At 41.0% G+C, this 14408-nt stretch overlaps 1 long non-coding RNA gene across 1 annotated transcript in view; it reads right to left on the reverse strand.

Moving 5' to 3' along the window:
* LOC113251390 (uncharacterized) overlaps positions 1–14110 on the reverse strand; it is a 187097-nt gene extending 172987 nt beyond the window's left edge. Inside the window, exon 1 of the long non-coding RNA XR_008957938.1 lies at positions 13982–14110. This is a non-coding gene — a long non-coding RNA (uncharacterized LOC113251390). The remainder of the gene's footprint in view (positions 1–13981) is intronic.
* Between the last annotated feature and the right edge of the window lie 298 nt (positions 14111–14408).

Genomic DNA, 14408 nt, shown 5'->3' on the forward strand with positions numbered 1-14408 from the left:
ACAGTCCAGAACACCAGATTTTTATATACAATGAAATCTCCAAATGCTGCAGCAATATTTGTTGAGACTGAGTAGGCAGAACAAAACTCACACGCATATCTGGATGGTTCACATCCACTGGTACAGACCTCTCTTGCATTGCTCACTTCCAAGGAAACATCTTTCTAGAGCACATTCCACCTAGAATCAAAATTCTCTAAAAAAGATCATGTGACCCCACCGTCTCATGTCAAGAATGAGAAGCGAGATGGCTGAAGTGTCTTGACGAAGGTCATAGTGAATTCATTTTGGTTCATTTCAGTGCAGCCGTGAGATTTCGGTCAGAAAAGCCCCAAATAATTAAGTTTTTCAAGAAAGAAGAGATTCAGTAAAAGGAAATGAGGCCTGAAAACAGTGAAGGTCTGGAGAAACCGCTTCTAGTCCTCAGGCCTATTGACAGCATTCAGGAAAATGGGAAACCACTAGCAAGAGTAAGAGCAGCCTCCTGCGAAAAGGTAAGTGATTCCTAGGAAAATGCCCAGAGGAATGTTCTAGATCCCACCCCCAGCCCTCTGCTACCTGAGGAACAATAGAATGTTTTCTGCCTCTCTTCCACTTTTAAAAATCTTTCACTAGTGCCTCATACTGGCAAGATCTAACCTAGAGCCCTACTGGAAAGAGATTCTGAAAAACGTAGCTCACAGGCTTTCCACACCTACAAAAAGAGCAGAGCACGGAGGAGGAGCAGAGATGGTGCCGAGCCACTGACATGCGACAATGTGGTATCTAAGCATGCTAAGCATTGCCACCTTAACTTCTACCTTTTTACTAATCGCACCTAAATGACAGCCTGTATTTCATGTCAAGGGAATAAATAAAAACATATATGTATAATTAATGTCAAGGAGATACAAGCAAGCAAGCAGGTGCTTGGACCCATGAGAGATACAACTGACGCTCAAGACGGTCAAAACACGGAGGCAGAATTTGTATTTCTTAATGAGTTATCCTTTTCTTTATAACTTGTATCGCTTACGTAAGTAGACCGCCTTCTCCCTTTTGCACTCCTAAAATTTCACATTTCACTAAAGTGAAACAATAGTTTAGACAGACAGGTAGAGAGAGAGATTTAAACTTTTTTTTTTTTTTTGAGATAGAGAGAGAGTCAGAGAGAGGGAGAGGCAGACTCCCCACTGAGCAAGGAGCCCAATGTGGGACTTGATCCCAGGACCCTGAGACCATGACCTGAGCCGAAAGCAGACGCTTCACCGACTGAGCCACCCAGGTGCCCCGAGAAAGATTTAGATGGAAATATTACTACCTCACCTAAAAGATGTCCAACCTGATTACAGTGAAAGGCACCAAAAATAATCAGAAGAGCGGACAGGTGAAGATCGACAGTCCTTTAAGGTCTACACACTGAGGAGACATCTGAACTCTGAGTGGGTTCTCTTCCCAATTCTGACACTGATTCACTCTGTATACTGAAACTTCAGTTCCCCTCGGGTAAAATGGGGAGCTGCCACAGCTTGGATATGGAATTATTATAAAGGATGCCTGTTAATGGAAAGATAATAGGAACGCAGACATTTCTAAGAGTCCCAGGGGGCATAAACAACAGAAATCAATGCTGTCAAGAGAGGTACATTTTGTCTTGTGCCAGTAAGAGCTTTGCTGAGTTGTACACGTTTGGGGGAAGGCAACACGGTGACTGCTTCAGGTGGACAATGGGGCACACAAATGACTTCGGGGTTTTCTGGTAGATTTGGCCTTTTTCTACTAAATAAGCAGACAGAAAGTGATAAAGGGTATTCTGACCTAATGGCAACAGGCACAGTGTAGCTGGGCCGTTGAATATTAATAGCTGACACTTTCTGGGGCTTACCACGTGCCACGCGTTGTCCTCTCGTGTGTTAGTACAGTGAAGCCTCACAGCATCTTCATGAAGAGGAGTCCATGATGACCCCCGTTCACAGGGGAAGGAACCGAGGCGCCAAGAGGCCAGGTAAACTGACTGCCCTAGTCACACGGCAGCACGATGCCCGAGCCAGGTTCAAACCAAGTCTGCCCCAGGATCTTAATCACTCAGCTGTTTCATCACTGAATATGGTTTTTAGTAGAGTTGTACCAGTTTGGCCATTAGTGGCATTTCCCCCAAAATTTTGGCAGCGGTCAGTCTTAATTCTTAATATTATTGTGGACTTCACCTGTTCAATGTCTGTATTGCTATTTTAATTTTTGAGAAAGTACTAGCCAGAAACCATTTTGAACGACACACACTTCATGCTTTATATTCCTGGCCAAACCTCTGGTCTCCCCACTTTCATTTGGGGATTTTGAACCACCCATCTAGCCATGAGTATCTTACAAAGAGTAACAGCTACATACTCAGACACGGAATGAAAATATATATCCTAGGGATTTTACCAGGCCCCCACAATCCAGATGCAAATGTCCCTTTGTTTGCAGCAACAAATAATTGGTTGTCATACAAATCCCAACAGAAGAGCACAATGAACAATCTGGGAGCCTAGGTTCCTTTGTCAGTACAGAAGACAAAAGCAAGCACAGAAAAAAATTAAAAATGTGCATGGGATTAGAAAGGCCACTGGAAATGCTAGGAACATCAATCCCAAGTACTGAAACCAACTTAACTATAAGCATTTTCAACGTGGGAAGATAAGCACTCTGGACTTTTTTAATGTCTCTAAGCTAGGCATCCTGATTTTCAGACTTCTGTACAAACATGAAAACACTTTAAACCAAAGTTCTTCATCAGAGATATTTGCCTAACTCCTTGCTCATTCAAAATTAATTTTTAAAATAACGAGAAAATAGATGTTAACATAAGTATACTTTGAATACATTTAGCATGCATTTATTTATTTTTAAAGATTTTATTTATTCATTTGAGAAACAGAGAGAGCATGTGTGTGCATGAGTTCACGAGGAGGGGGAGGGGCAGAGGGAGAGGGAGACGCAGACTCCCTGCTGAGCAGGGAGACAGACCTGTGGCTGGATCCCAGGACCCTGAGATCATAACCTAAGCCAAAAGCAGACAGACACTTAACCAACTGAGGCACGCAGGCACCCCTAGCATGCATTTTAAAGGAAATACATTCATTCACACATATAAGAAAATTCTGAGGATGTCGAGCTCCTTCGAAGGCTGCTGCTTTCAGCCACCTCCTTCAAGCACTGCACATGTTTCTGAAAGCTGTGACTGAGGTTTTCCAAGGACCTCTGGTCACTCGCAGAGAACTGCTCCTTTGGGCTACAAAAGGCGAATGCTTTAAGTCAGGGGTAAATCACAAGGTAACAGGTGGAGTATCTCCCCATATACCATCTATATTCCAGAAAACTCTTTACAGGGTCATGATCCCTTTCACCATCAGCACCAAATTCACATTCACAGGAAGAAAGATATTTGTGTTTAGAAGACACTCCACCCCAAACTAAGCAAGTGAAAGTCACTTCAATCTTTTCACTTGCTTTTAAATCCTTCTGCAGAAAATCATTAGGAAAAGCTAAGCGATAGCATACATAAAACCACCATTTTCAACTGAAAGAGCCCTACTTTTAAGGACATTTTTCTCTCCAAGCTTCCAAAAATCGGTAATCCAAAGAATAGAGAAATTGGTCCTGAGTAAAAAAAGATTGGATTTAAATTGTGAGGTTCAAAATTTACTAAGCCCTGTGGATACCAGTTTTGATAATACTGAGAGTAAACAGAAAAGCAGTTATATAAAGATTATTTTGGTAATACTCCTGCCAAAGAATTCACTATTTCCATTTCCGCAGGTTGAAGAAAAAGATTACTTTTATTTAGCAAAAGAACATGTAATAAGACACCTCAAACTTGGATAAATGAACGAGTAACAAAATAACCATAATACCATAATTATAAGAGTTTTTCTAATGATACAGTTCTAAGGGAAACATACTTCAAGGAAAAAAATAATAGATAATTATTAACGAATCTCAAAAGAAACACGGAATAATTTTAAAAAAATAGAGTTGCCCAGTATTCTGATTTTGAATGATCTTCTGGAAACATCCTAAGAGTTCGATACATATTTTCAACCGTACACACCAGTGTAATCCAGATGACCCTTTTTGTAAGGAGAAAAAGAAAAGAAAAGAAAAAAGAAAAAAAGGGGGGGTATTTTATTTCCCTTAAGAGAGATTTTATTTCCCTCAAATTACTTAGGGAAATGAAAAGCAAAGCAAACAAAACTCAACTCTGTTTGAAGGCCTGGCCCATCCCCTAGCTCTAACACTGCATCTATATACAGCACAGAGAAAAGGAGAAGTTTGTTAGCTACCTAATTTATTTAACAGCCAACCAAATATTTCAATTACAAAATTAAAAAGTCCTCAAAATTTATTTGAAGCAGAAGCATTCAGATTAGCTATTGAGAACTATCAAATAACAAAATGACTAAACCTCATCATCACATTCCATTTGCAGAATGTGCTCGAGGAGAGGAAACTAATTGAAAAAAATTTTTGAGAAACTCAATTTGACACACAACAAATTTAAAACTCTACTTCTGCACGTGCCCAAGCATGGAGATGTAAGCATTCTATTCCGCAGGAGAAACCAGAGGCAACTCGATACCCAAGAACTGAATCCTCAATCAGTTCACTCTCTAGGGGGATGCCAACCATCTAATGTTTCACATAACCAATTTGGGGGAGGGGGAGGAGGGATGGGATTTTTTGGCCTCATTTTTCTGGATAAATGCCTCAAGTCTCCACTCTGGTTTGCCTTTGTAGTGCCCAATATTGGGAGGGTGGGGAAACAGCCTGATAATAAAACTGTATGAAATTATACTGCTGAAACATATTATTTTTGAAGATGGCGGAATTTGCTGGCAGTGGGATTTATTCTTCTGGAGAGTGAGAAAATGTTTACTTTCCTTTATTTTTATGCTTCAACTCTATTTGAAGAAATAGAAAAATAGTGTATTGATCAGTTGTTAATGAATATTCATCATAGGCTGAACATACCAAGCAGAATGATTAAAATCCTACTCTCTTATTTGGCTCAGATTCCTTTGTTTAGACCTACTGCTTTGATTAAATCTACTGGTTTTCTTACTGAAAGCAGTGTTGTTTTCTGAGACAAATTTCCTGGATTCTTTTGGGGGAGATTTACATATTTACATATTGGTCTTTTCTTTTCCTCACAATGTAATGTCTTACATGTATTACCAAGGCATCCATTTATTTCCAAACTGTAGCCACTCCTTGACATGCAATCCCAAGCCCAGTTGCCTCATGACATTATTTGAATGATTTGTATTGCTCCCAAGCAATGTAAAATTAATCCCATAAACAAGTTTTCACAAATAATGAAGGGAAAGACTTCATCTCCATTGCCTTGGCCTCAAAGTTGACACCTGGGAAAACACGACTTAGCTCCCCGGGCAAGCTCAAGAACATTTCCCTACATCCTATTGCTTGGGAACACCTTTTTTCCCACCCCTGGTTTCCAAGGAGAGGATTTTTCCTAAGCTGTGTGCCCTTTTAACTCTCTGCACCAGCTGAGGAGATGGGGAGGGGGAGACTGTTAGGCCTGGAAAAACTAATGTCTTGCTGAGCGTGTTTCTCCCAAAGTTCTTCCTTCTGGGAGCTCCAAACTTCCCCAGGCAGACTTTCCACCTCTTCTCCTGAGGCTCTGTCCCATGGGAAGGAGGAGCGCTGCCTTGGGCCACAGTGCTGTCACAGGTAACTGCGTCTGCCTAATCTCATTCACTGATTCATTTGGCTCACGGACCCAGAGCCACATCCTCCAGCCTCTACCAGTAATAAAATTATCTTGTAGCTCCTACTTGCCATTCTTAGACACACATCTCTGGTTGTTCAGGCGAAGAAGGGGATTCTACTTCAAAGAACTCCCCCAATATCACCCGCAGCCTGTAACTGCTTCTCTGTCCGGGACCTACAACGCTTGTCCATCTCTCAATTCGGGGACTCCCTGTCTTCTGCTTCATACCACAAACACCATCTCACAGTGGTTTATGAACCCAGGCTCTGATGTCAGCCTGCTGCCCTCACTTGTTCCTACACAAATTTAGGCACGTTTCAGTTTCTCTAAGTCTGTTGCCTTCTCTGAAAGCGAGTAATACAATCTCTTACTCAGTGTTATTATGAAGGTTAAGTAAATCTATGTAAAACACTTAGCATCAGGACCAATACATAAAAGCATTAAATATTTATTATTATCACTCTTATGGTCTGAACTGGGCCCCTGCCAAATTCATATGTGGAAGCCTTAACCCCCAATAAGACTACGTGTGGAGGTAGATCCTTCAGAGAGGTAGTTGAGGTTAAATGAGATCACCGGGGGGGGGGGGGGGCTATAATCGATTAGAACTGGTTTCCTCATAAGAAGAGTAGGAGACACTAGTGAGGTACCCACAGAAAGAAACAGTGATGTGAGGACACAGTGGGAAAGTGACCAAGCCAAGAAGGGGGGCCCTAGGACAAACCAAACCCGCCACCACTTTCATCCTGGACGTCCAGCCTCCAGAACTGGGAGAAATTAAGTATCTGTCATTTAAGCCAACCGGGCTGTGGTGTTTTGTTACAGTGCCCCGAGCAGACTAAGATAATCCCTATTGCCACTGATAGGATTCCACCTCCGATTCACTATCAAAACAACTAGACAAAATACAGGTAGATGAATTTTTTCATTTAAATCAAATCATCCGTTATAACTTTAACAAGGTCAGGTATCTAAAGTTTTGTGAAGATGATCAGTGTTACCAAAGGAATACGACATAGTAATTTCGGGGTCAGTATAATTCTATGAGACTTACTTCTACCATTTCTCCCATGTCAAGAGCCACGCAAGCCTGACTGATGAAGATCCTCCAGTGCAGAGATGGTTAGTTGCAATGTCCCAGTCTCCCTTCCAGTCACAGTAACGGGACCATGATTTTTAGTTAGACATATGGCCACGTGCAGTCAAGGTTGTACTTCTCAGAATGTTTCATATCAGGATGTGGCCATATAACTAAGTAACTAAGTTCTGGGTTATGAGGGATAGACAAAAAATAGTCATTGTATTTCCAAAATATATTCTTAAGAGGGGAAGACAGGCCTTCTTTGTCCCATCCTAAATTCTACTACCTGAATATGAAGGCTAGATTTAGCTGTCATTTTGGATTTTGAAGACAAACCACCTAGAGATAGCAAGACAGTGGCTGAGAAAAAATTGGGGCATCTGAGGATTGTGAAGACTCCAAAATAAGTCTACTGCTGCATTTCTTTGATGTGAAAGGAGAAGCTCTCTACTCTTCCAAAGCGCTGTTATAGTTGAGTTTACTGTTGGTAGCAGACACTTCCGGCGCCCCTCCCCATTTTCCCATCTCATATGAGTTTTCCTACAGTTTTGGTATTTTCCCACCCAAAAACCTGTGTCTCTCAGCTTCTCTGATTGAGGCCTTTCTGTGGTCCCATGGAAACTTGCTCAGCAGACCACAGGCACAACTCAGTACAAGGGGGTGGTTGGCACTCTTTCAGGTTATCCTCCACTAATGAGGAATAGTCCCATCCTTCCAGAAGACAAGTCTGAGACTGTTCGTTCCTCATGGTTTCTCAGACTTCTTCAGTGGACTTGAACCCCAGGTGTGCTTCCCAGAATCACCAAAATCCTTGTCTCCGGGTCTACTCTTGGAGGAACCTAGAATGTACTATGAAGTCACACCACAGACAATGTAGCCTAACCAAAATCAGCTGATTACAGCTCGGCCAAGAACAGCTCAGACGATGCTGTACAACGGCCAGACCCAACTTGGCTGAAGGAAAGAATCCCAGCAAAGGAACAATTAGAAAAGGGTGCAAAAAAATTTGCAAATGGATACAAATGTTTAGTTATCAGAGGCTCAATATAAGAACCAAAGGGAATAGACGTGTATCAGAAACTAACCATCCTTGATTAAGTCTGAATTTGTCCCTCGCCAGTTCTTGACAATATATAACCAAGGCATATCAGAGCAAAGTCTGAATGAGCCTGTCTCTTCTGAAGAAACCATCACATCTCCTCAGATGGGTCCAATTTATTCTCACCCAGACAACATGGGCAAGAACAACATCTTTATTTATATACCAAGCAGAAATGGGACTCCGACTCTTGGTATGGACTAAAAGGATATTCTACACAATAGCAATAATCAGAAAGAAACCGAAGACAATTGTCCAGATCTTTCAAATAAATGAAACTTTAGTTCAACAACTTTATGGTGAAACACTGTAACACATTCTGATAATCAAACTCTCTTTCTCAATAATCAATCTTCCTTAGCATTAAGACTCTCTTTTTTTAGATCCTGGCTGATACTTCTGATGCAGGCAAAAGCTTTCCAAAGAAAAATGCTGTTATGAATCCAGTGATTCATTGGAACATCATTCTAAAAATTAGTTCTTTCAAAATTGGGTCTTTCAAGGAAATGTATGTTTTCAAAATAATTGTCCTTGGATCACTAAATCTGGGTATGTAACATCCTCCCTGCCACAGGGCTGAAAGATTTTAATGTTGTGGAAGGAACTGGTGACAGTGGTAAAGTTAATAGGGCCCTACTTAAGAAATAACTGGACATTTCTCTTATTTTATGAGGCAATAATTTTACTCCCTAGTGAATAAAGAGTAGAAAAAATTGGATCACTGCCAAAGATATAACCTACACTATATCAAGTCATGCCATTCCATTTCTCTTATCTGCCTCCTGGAGGTCATATGGCTGCTTACAGGGGAAGCTTTTCTGATAACTTTTTCTGAAAAATCCCATTAAACAAATACCAGCCTAACAAAGCAAAGATGTAGTGCTCAGCCTTCCACAGATGACTTTCCAGCTTCCCAAATTCATTGCCCTCATTACTACCAAACTGTATCATTGCCTCTTATGTAAACTATCCGAGAAATATTTAAGTCTTTTTTATACCATTGTTTGTAAACACCAATACAGGAAAGCGTAGGAGCGTCAGGGGATTCTTGGCCTAAAAACAGAAAAGCCTCCATTGAAAAGAAGGGGATTACTGTGCATTTGTTCTCTAATGCTCAAATAAACGAGCATTAAAAAGAAAGTATTTTAAAAGCAATGAATCAAGTGTATTAGCAAATGCATTTCCCACCCAAATGTAAATTCTCAGAGAATCCTTCTTGAAAATCAGCTATTGGATTTCTTTCTGCTTATCTGGCTCCAAACCGTTAATCTGCCCACATAAATATATATATATATATATTTTTTTTTTTTTTCACGATACCAAAACAGGCCTTACAAAAGTACACAATAAAGTGGCAGGATCTAATAAAGCCAGTGGCCAAGTCAGTCCCCGAGCACAGTCATTTGCATTCTCCATTAACAAACTGCACCTAGGAAACCTCCCTCAGTCACTTCCAAGTTTTCTGATTTCATCTGCTGATGGTCACCTTAGAAAGACTGACACCAAGTTTCTGAAATAGCAGAAAAGTCCATCACTGAAGAAAGTTTACCAAAAAAAAGAAAAGAAATGAAAGAAAAAGAAAGTTTACCTTAGAGGTAGGTAGCCCTTTATACTCGAATGGAAAAATCAACTCATTTGAACCAGGCTCTATTTGGGATTAAAATCACTGCTAAAATTTTTCCATATGCATTAATTATGCCCACAAGGATATTCTACAGGCAATTGTGAGTTTCTAATTACAGTGCTGTGCTTTGAATTTACTGATTGACATAAATTTAAAATTGTATCACAGTTTTAACTCATTTGCCCTATTAAATGGGTTTGTGGGTTGATATTATCCTCCTACACGTCTAAATACTTAGTGCAGCCGAAAGGTTAAGTAACTTCGCCAGCAACACATGATGAACTCTTTTGCTTCATTCAAGCCTATTCTCCTTTTGCACCTGGAGAATGAACTCCATTCTCTTCTGTGTAGCAATCGTGTCTCCCATGCCCCTCCTCAACCTGGACTCACAGAGGACCCTGGTCCACATATGTCTATACTGCTACACTGAAGAAGGATCTGGACATTTCTTGAGAACTCACAGATGCTTCTAGAGAATCCAGAATGCCTTACCTCCCTCAGTCCGTGACACCCGCCATTTTGTAGCAGGGAAGTCCCCTAACATTATGCTTTAAGGCAGCCCATCTTTTTTCTGCTCTCCCTCTGACTCACTATTTCCATTACTATTGGAAAGTCAGAAACACAGAACTAGGCCATACCAGGAAAGCAATGGCCTACTCCTTGGGGTGCTCTTACCTCTCCTCTGCTGTCCTTACTTTCCCAACCCATACAAACTTCTTCTTCTTTCTCTTACACTTCTTTCTCTTACCCTATCATGTTCCCAAAGCTTCTTGCTATCTATATTTAGTAAATGGATCCAGTGACTTCATGAAATTGAGATGGGTAGGAAAAGACCCCTTGGTCTCCTGACAGAGCCCCATTCCCTTTTATGCGAGGGTTAGGAAGAGGGTAAAAGGAGGTGTAATGGCTAATTTTATGTGTCAGCTTGTGGACTGCGGTGCTCAACTGCTCAAACACTAGTCTAGATGTTACTGCGAAGATACTTTGTAGATGTGATTAACATCTATAATCAGTTAACTGTAGGTGAGATTACCTTGAATAATACGGATGAGCCCCATCGGATCAGCTGAATGCCTTACACACAAAAACTGAGGCCTCCTGGTGAAGAAGAAACTCTGTCTCAAGACTCTAACATAGAAATCCTGCCTGACTTTCCAACCTAAGTCTCCAAAATCTGTAGATAGAGATTTGGGACTCAAGACTACAGTATCAGCTCCTATCTGGGCTTCTTCTACTGACCTGCCCTTCAAACTTACCAGCCCCATGATCATCTGAGCCAATTCCCAGTTCCTTAAAATAAGTCTCTCTATATCTGTGCATCTGTTGTGTATCCTCCTGGTTCTCTTTTTCTAGAGAATTCTGATTGATACAGAAGACAACAAACATCTTTGGAGCATCTGTTATGTGTCAGGAACCATGATATCAAGTTACATGTATTACCTCACTGTGGGGGTAAAACCTTCTATAAGCAACCATTAAAAGACCCTGATATATATATATATATATATACACACACACGCGCACACACACACACACACACATATATCCCCCCCCCCCCAGCTGTCACTCACAATGAATTATCCCAAACATCCCTAAATCATCACCCCGGCTTCGTCGCTAATGCTGTGTGATGTGGTGACTCACCCCGTACGTACCATCTCTGCCCTAAGGAAAGAGTCCAAACACAGCAGCAGGGAAATGGATGAACACGAGCCCACAAGAATTTGAGGCCTACTATACGAATGAAAAAGAAATCTCCCTGACAGTCCTCTATAAAACACAATATTCAAGAACAAAACATAAAAAGTAAACACTGGGTACTGCTAAATATTTAAAAAGATAAAAAACTGCTACACGGATTCCATTTTAAGATATGTTATTTTACACTTTCTAAAGGGGAAAAAATATGAGGAATGTAAAACGCCATATAAAAAGGGGAGGCACTTTGCAATTTATGTATTCTCTGAGGTCAACTGCCATCATTTCCCAAAACAGAAAGACTCTCAGTGCCTAGTTAGAGGGAAAACCAAGGAGGTGGAGTGATTTGCATGCCATTATGCACGTGCCTGAAGCATAAACCACATTTTACTTTATTCCAGGGAGAAAAGGGCCTGGCTAACAGATGCAGATAAAAGACTTTAAAACCAACAGCATAGCTGGGATACATTTCGGCAAATTTTTCCCAGTAAAATAGAGAGATATTTTACCTATTTGACCCCAGGCAGTGACTCCTTCCTAGCTTCTAAGTACAAGCCAGCACCCAGCAGCAGACACAATAATACCAACAACCATAGCGAAACAAGGACAATGTCAGTATTAATAATACTACTTACTGTCCACCGGGGCATTGTTTTGTGGACTCGATCTCATTGTTTTTAAAAATCTCTACAAATTAATAAAATATAAACTCCAAAATAAGGAGAGGTGCATAAAGAAAGGCATTAATTGCATTTAAAAAAATTCAAATGCCAATAAAATTAGAAGAAAAAAAAAGTTTGACCTTGCTAATAAATAATGTGAATTAAGACAAGACTCCATGTCCATTGTATTTGCTTGTTAATGAAAATACCAGTGTGGGTTAGGGTGCTGGACACAGGCACCTTCACCCACTGCTGAGTGCTGGAAACTGGTAAGGCCTCTTTGGGGAACAATTTGGCAAGTGGGATTAAAGACTTCTGGACACACGTACCCTTTGATCCAGAAATCCCTTTTCTTGAAACTCATCTTCAAGAGTGATAAGCATGTGTACAAAGATTTACGTGTAAGGGTCTTTATCGCAGTATTTATAGAAGTGAAAACATGAATATAAATTAAATACATCAAATAGGTATTTAGTTTAATGCGGCATATCCATAAGCCAAAACAATGTGCTTTAGCAAAATATTTAGCAATGCTGAAAAACACTAAAACATTTTCAAGTGATAAAACAAATGTTTAAGAACATGTTATCCTTACGAGTGTGGCTTGGCAAAGCACACTTCACTTTCCCTGGGCCTCAGTTTCATCACCTTTGAATTCAGGAAGTCGGACTGAATGATGGCCAGGATCCCTTTTCATTCCAAGATTCAAAATGTTCTGCTTTCAACCTGGAAAGGTTTTTCCTGCACTTAAGAGATAGCCAATAGTTTTTGGCATTTACATTCTAGACCAGACCTAGGCTTACTCCATCAACAGATGCCACTAATTCTAATTGTGCAAATTTAACGCCAGGTGAGACCCAGTTTGAACAGGTGGGAATAGGCAGCACCGTCCTTCAAGCTACACCATGAACACAATTTAAGTTTCTCTTTTTAAAAAATGGTTACTCAGCTACCAAAAAGAACAATTTCTCAACATTTGCTGCAACATGGACGGCACTGGAGGAGATAATGCTAAGTGAAATAAGTCAAGCAGAGAAAGACAATTATCATATGATTTCTCTCATCTATGGAAAGTGAACTAAGAAGATCAGTAGGGGAAGCAAGGGATAAAGAAAGGGGGGGTGAGCCAAAAGGGGAATGAAGCATGAGAGACTATGGACTCTGAGAAACAAACTGAGGGCTTCAGAGGGGAGGGGGGTGGGGGAATGGGATAGACTGGTGATAGGTAGTAAGGAGGGCACGTATTGCATGGTGCACTGGGTGTTATACACAACTAATGAATCCTCGAACTTTACATCAGAATCCAGGGATGTACTGTATGGTGACTAACATAATATAATAAAAAAATTTTTTTTAAATGGTACCATTTCACAAATGGTGCTCACCTTCCCTTTTAAGCCTCGTTATTCGTCAATTACACCACCATGCAAATAAAGTCGGGGCTCCCCAGAAACACTGAACCAGCAGGAGATGGATGGACATATAGGTAGACAGATGACAAATAAATAGATGGATACGTGGGCAGATAAATAGAAATTGCCTAAGGTGTTTTACCGGCAAGCAAGTTCAAACCTGTAGGGCAAACCAGCAGGCTGAAAATTCCTGGACGGGAGCCGATGTTGCGATCTTAAAGCAGAATTTCTTCTTCCAGGAAACCTGACTTCATTGCTCTTAAGGATTTTCAACTGATAGGCACACCCGTAGTATCTGGGGTAATCTCAATTACTTAAAAGTCAACCGACTGCAGATGCGAATAACGAGGTCTACAAAATACCTAACATTAACAATTACATTCGTGTTCGATTAAATAAGGGGGTACTATAGCCTACCTATGTTAACATATAAAACTATTAGAGAAATTATATGAGTGTTTTCCTCTGACATCTGGCTATAATCAATCCCTCTAAAAAAGTAAAATTTTGCTTAGACTTGTAAGTAAAGAAGGATCGGAAAGAAGCAGAAAGAGGAGCCATTTTGCAAAAGTACAGAACCGCTTCCGACCTTAGCACAGATACGGACCCAGACCCTCACACTCTCTCACCCAAAATCCCTCTCCATGTCTCACCTCTCCTGTCTCCGTGCAAGCTGTACTTTCGAGCATTTTCCCTGCAAGCGGTGACTGATTAGCAAAATTACTGCGTAAAGAGGCAGAGGAGGCAGACCAGCATGGTGATCTGAGCACGTAAACCTGTATAAAGGAAGCCTTTTTCGCGCTTGCGTCGTGCGGGTTCCCCCCCCCCCACCTCGGCCGCGCACGGCTTCCTGCTCCGCCCCCACCACCAGCAATGTGCCCCTGTCTAAAGAGCGCTGCGCCCTGGTTGTAGTGAGTCGGGCGCACGCATTTGCTCTTGCCTTTCCTCTCTGCACAATCCATGTACCCAGATGTATGAACCAGTGTGTTTATTTTAGAGAGCCATAATTCGAGAAGGATGGATATAGTTAAAAGAGCAGGTTAGAACAATGAAAATGGTCTGAATTCTTGAAAACATGTC

Source organism: Ursus arctos, unplaced genomic scaffold (genome assembly GCF_023065955.2).
Source record: "Ursus arctos isolate Adak ecotype North America unplaced genomic scaffold, UrsArc2.0 scaffold_10, whole genome shotgun sequence".
Classification (NCBI taxonomy): domain Eukaryota; kingdom Metazoa; phylum Chordata; class Mammalia; order Carnivora; family Ursidae; genus Ursus; species Ursus arctos.